The sequence below is a fragment of the Rattus norvegicus genome, chromosome 2 (genome assembly GCF_021556685.1).
Source record: "Rattus norvegicus strain SHRSP/BbbUtx chromosome 2, alternate assembly SHRSP_T2T, whole genome shotgun sequence".
Classification (NCBI taxonomy): domain Eukaryota; kingdom Metazoa; phylum Chordata; class Mammalia; order Rodentia; family Muridae; genus Rattus; species Rattus norvegicus.
This window is the reverse complement of record NC_141535.1, coordinates 181,970,599-181,976,598: the sequence shown is the minus strand read 5'-3', so window position 1 is coordinate 181,976,598 and position 6,000 is coordinate 181,970,599.

Here is a 6,000-nt window from a genome sequence, read left to right as displayed (position 1 = left end):
AACCAAGGAGGCCTGATACATAAGGAAGAAAATGTATAGAAGCATTGAAAGGACAGCAGAGGAGGCTTTCATGAGTCTGGCTGGGATCCCAAGCCTGGCATTGTGGCAACATCTGGAGGCTGGAAAGTACAGCAGCCTCCAGTATACTGCTGAGGGCTGAATGAGAGACCGTCTAAATTTCTGTCTTTCATCTTCTGCACTAATGCATTATGGAAAAAGCACTTAGCTTGTCGGCTTCTTACCATGGCAGCATTGAAGTGTAGCTTCAGCTTTCTGTCCTATGGGTCAATTGTAGTTTGGTGAGAGTATATTTATCAAAATGGTCAACAAAACCTATGACTCTTCCCTTTTATTTAGGCAGTGACATGATAATATCCTTTCCAAGAAATGGAAGAAACTGTTTTTCAAAAGATAAAGTATAGGATAGTTTTAAGACTGTATGTTTTTAATGCAAATTTTAGAGTTACACAACGGATGCACAAAGGGGCAACTGAAGAGTATGAGAGTCTGCTGTTGCTACTCATGTGACTCACCACAAAGTGATTATCACTCACAACTGTCAGAAGACTACACTTCACAAGGCAACTTTAAATGTAGATATCATTGTAAATGACGGACAATTCCTCAAAACAACAACAACCAAGGCCAATAAACAACAAACAACTAAAAGCAATAATCAACTAAAACCAATAGTCTGTATTTTAGACATTTTTAATTAGCCCACAGGTGCATGGGACAGAATGTTGCTTTTTAGTTTCTATCACAATGTTATGCCGGGTTGTCTGGAGTGTCAGTCACAGTGAATTTTCTCCTGAATGAGACAACTGCAAACGTGATCTGTAGACTCTGACTTCTCCTGTGTCTCCTCCACTGCCCTGTAAGTGAATTTATAGACCCTATAAGAAGGAACCAGTGAAACTAAGGTTGCTATTCAGTGGGCCTCCTAGAATCCTCTCCTGAAAAATATAGGCTAAATCTATGTCTGAAGGTGTCAGCAGTAGGAACAGGTAAGGACCAATTGCATTTAACTGAATTAATTTTATCATTCTATTAATTCTATTATTTATATTATTATATAAATAACATTATTCTACAAACTGAAAACAGGGCTTTGTGATTGCAGGGTAACATGTTTTAATGCTCATCCATGTACCCTTTGACTGAGAGTAGTTCTTATAACTCTTTTAAAAGTAACACCTGTGACAAAATATCATTAAGAAAATACACACTAATGTATGGATGTTCCCAACCTTTATTGGTGCATCACTATGACTATATTAGTTATAACAAATATGTCACACCCATGTAAGATTCCACTAAGACAACGTTCATTTAAGGGAGAAGGAACATAAGGAAGAGCAGAGAAGGAACATGAATTACTGGATGATTGTTCAATTATTATATGAGATTAAAATTCTCTATGAATGTTTTGAGTAAGAAAAAGATCTAGGCCCTGAAAAATTTTAGCTTCTGTTACTTGTAGGTGAAGAATTCACTCCTAACTAATTATTTCTGAGGTTTGTATGGGTGGTTTAAAACTCCTCTCCGTTGTAGCTGATTCAATCTGTATTCTTTCCACTTCTTCTGAGCTGTTCCGCCTTGCCTGGTACTAACTTTCAACAACTGTTGTACTCTTCTGACTCCTTTTTCTTCTCTGAATCATTCTATATTTCCCAGTAGATCCATTTCGCTCTCTTAAACCCATCTCTGAAAAACTCTCCTGGAAAAACTGCCTCCTCTCTTACTTTTCTCTCTGCACTGGTTTCTTTTTCTTCATTATTTACTTTATTTACATCACAAATGTTGCCCCATTCCTGTTTATCGTTGCAGAGTTCTTTGCCACCCTTCCCACTCCCCAAATGACAGACAGGAGCCTATTTGACATAACTCATAGCAGGATTTTTTTTTTCTTTTCTAGCTCAGGTGCACGCCCACTCCTGCCAGCCCAATGCACCACGGTCAAGAAATATCATTTTGGGGGTGAAAGAGTACTGAATGTGTTCCTGTGAAGACATCCTATGTACTTAAGTCACCTAAAAAATGGAAGGGATGCCTCTTAACATTTTTTGGCCAAAGTTGAAGTAGACATATCTAGTTCAAATATAGAATCTTTGGGTAGAAGAAAACATATTTAATCTGAGTCTTGAGGCAGGAAAACACACACCTTTAGTCAAGATCTTAAGACTAGAAAACACAGCATTAACTGGGCCCCATTTCTCCTGCAGGCCTATATAAGTATATAGGAGAAGGAAGCTTTGCCTGCCTGCTCTCATCTTACTAGCAAGCTCATTTCTTCACTGGCATCTGAACCTTCAGGATTCTGTCTGATACTTGAAGACCTGAGACTTCAAACCTTGTGGAATAAGTAAGTATTGATTTAGCCATCCTTATATTAACTTTACCTCTGCCTACAGATTTCTCTCATACATCTACTTTCTATTTATATAGAGAAATTCATTCTCTTTGTCTGCTATAGGATCCCAATTAATACAACACAATCGAAATGAGAGTGTTTACACATTTCCAAACACTTCCAAATTTGGATAGAATAGTCAAAACTAGTTACCATCGACGTAAGTTTCAATAAATATACACAGGGACATACAGACACATGACAGGGGTGGGGGGGTAATATAGACTGAGAGAGACACAAACACAGAGAAAGAGTGATACAGACAGAAACATATGTGTATATATATATATGTGTGTGTGTGTGTGTGTGTGTGTGTATATATATATATATATATATATGTAGTGAGAGAGAGAGAGAAAGAGACAGAGAGACAGAGAGACAGAGAGGAACAGAGAAATTTAACAGTCATAGTGGGTCTGATTTATCTTCGGTAGAACAATTATGGAAACCTAGAAAAACTGCATAGAAATTCAAGTTCGCTAGAATATAAAAGCGGCAATTTATCAGAACCAGGAAATAAAATCTAAAGAGTACTCTATAATTGTATCCTACAGAGTGAAGAATAACTTCTATTACTTCTTTATGATCAACTTTATCCTCCAAACTACCCCCAGAAGACATGTCAGGGGACCTGGAATTCAAGAGCTGTGGCTACACACACATCATTGTTCAAAAATTCTGCCGAGTGGACCAGTAGCACCTTTTCATTTCTCATGGATGGAATTCAGGAAAATATTTGAAGCCCAGTGTTCTCACTAGAGGCCAATGAAGAAGGACAATGGTGTTGATGAAGAAAGCAAAGAGTATTTGTCTGTTTACCTGAGTTTGCTCAGTTGTCCAGAGAGCTCAGTTTGGGCAAAGTTGTAGTTCTGGATCACCCAAGGAGAGAATCATCAAATTTCAAAGATGCCAAATGTTTTAAGGTTTCTGCCAAAGGAACAATGGGGATACAAAAAGTTCTTCCTTAGAGATTGTAACCCCCACTTCGTCCAGCAAGGAAGACACAACTCAGTTGGATTCTTCTCAACAGCCTTTATTACAGGAACACCTCATTGTTGATACGGGGGCCCAGAGGAACAAAGGCACTGGCCTTATATACAAGATAGGCTGTGGCTATAAACTTGTCCTCTAGGGATTGGTGAAGCATGAAATACCTTATTAGCATGAATATCACCCTGGCCTCGTAGATGCCAGAGGAATGCCAAGGACACGCGCTTTGTGGTGTTAACCACAAACGACCACCAGATGTCAGCGCCATCTTTTATCTATATGTGCCGCTCCCTACAACTCCTCCTTTTTTGTATTATAAAAAAAAGAAGACCCATTAAGTGGAGGTAGTGGTCTGAGAGAGATCAGACATGTCTCACAGAGTCCCCAGCTCGGCTATGGCGAGCCACTCTTTCAGTTAGGACTGCACCCTAATGGCTAGAAATGAACTTATGGTGTAACACACCATTCTGGGCTATACGTGTGTTTTTATTGGGGGAGAAACTGGGCAGAGGGGCATTTGACCAGCCCATATGTTCAAATGGGGTGTAGCCACCTATGTCTATGAGTGGTCTAGATCAGGGTGTCACGTCAATATTGTCATTGCTCCTGTCTTAGGTTGTTCCTCTCAGCAGCTCGGCCTTACCCATCGTAGAGTTACCCTATCGCCACCGGGCCCAATGACTTAGGTTGGTCCGAGCCCGAGGAAAGTTGCTCGTCTCTGGATACAATGACTTCACATGACAGTGACAAAATACGATCTAGGGCGAACTCTTAATTTTTCAAAGAGGCCAGCCATATGTTGGGAGAAGCACCACTTTCAATGGCAACCATAGCCTGGTTAACAATCGCTTTGTGTCTGGCATGCTCTCGTTGTAAACAGCAAAAGAGCCATAGACATACTCCACATCCCAAGAGGACAATGGCCCCCCCAGGCAAACATGCCAGCCCATTCTTTTAAAAAGGATAAAGCATTGGTAATCCATGAGGTGAAATCTCCAAATGTGATGGGCTACATTCTAGTGTTGTTGAGAACAGCAATGTGCATCAGCAATTGTCTCGATAATTGCTCCGCTTTCATGGACCAGTTTCCTTTCAGATAATTTGAGATTTCTTTGCTCTGTTGAGAATACTGAGAAAAGTTAGCTTGCAAAGGAGTAATGCATAAACCTCTAAGGGAGGAAACACAGGACAGCTGTGTCATATGATATAATGCCTCAATTTGTTCTTAAATTAAATCCATTCGTTGATTAGTTAATAGAAAGCCAGATGCCAAGTGGGCATTAAATTCTTCTTGTATCCCTAATGCCACTGCGTTTCTTTCCACAGTCTGATTGATAGTCTCAACCGTCTGCACTTGATTAGTCATAGCAATCGTGGCTGTTGTTCCTGCAGCGGCTGATAGTACAATGGCTGAAATTATAGCTGCCGTAATACCAAAATCCCTTTTGGTTCTTATTAAATGAAGTATGGGAAACTTATCTGGAGTTGCTTCCACAAGGATAGGCAATAGCCTGAGGGTATAAAGTTTTTAATCCACATATGTGGGGTTGATCATCCCCACAGGGAGAGGCAATACCAAACCCAAAAAGCACACAACTTTTATTCATTACAGAGGACAGACTTCAGCAACATTTTTAGCTGGCTTATTCTCTCTGGTCATACATAGGACAAAGGATCTTGTCAGGTATTGGCTGGCCTGCTCAAGGGGCAGTTCTTGCCTCAGGTAGATATTTTCCTCATCCGGTGCTACAACTGACCTTGGTGTATCACTGGGAATGGGCGAGGTTGGCACAGCCCTTAGGTGGGGAGGTGAACTAGGTGTTCAGGCAGGGTCAGGATGACATCTTGGGGTTGTTCTCAGAATTTACCACAGGGAAGGGTAGGGAGTTTTTCCAAGAACAATTGGGGTTTTTTTTGTCCTAATTAGCTTGGCCTTGGTCAGTGAGGCCTGATCATTCTGGACTCAATATCTTGACCACCAAAACTATATCATATCACTTGGGATCCTGACATCAGATGTATCTCTCAGAAAGGTCACAAGTTTGTCATAGGCATCCTGACTACCAGATATATGTCTCAAAACCTTGTTTTTACACCTTTGTTTTTCAAGTCTATGAAACTATCAAACCTTATTTCTTCAGTGTCAATTATATTCTTCTCCTCTTAAATATAATGCCAGAGATACATGGTTAAAGCTGCTTAGTTCTCCTGCATGCAGGAATAGGAATATGGCTCACTTCTTCTATTACACCATCACTAGCTTCCTCTTTTCTAAATCCTTTATTGTCTAAAGTTGGCTGTCCTGGATGTTGCTCTGTAGATTGACCATGAATTTAGACATCTGTGAACCAGTCTCCTGGGATTAAAGGTCTGTACCTCCACACGTGTATTTAAGCTTTGTCTCACCTAGAATTTGCTCTGTTCTAGTCTGGCATTGAAATCTGAGCTTTGCTTGTCTTTCCCCTCTAGGATTAAAGGTTTGTACTAAGTTGCCTGGTGCTAACTTAACTGGGTGGGAACTTGCCCCAAGGTCATTATTTCCTTAATTTAATTTAATATCTTTGAACACAGGATTCAGCTCCATTTCACTTCCTGGT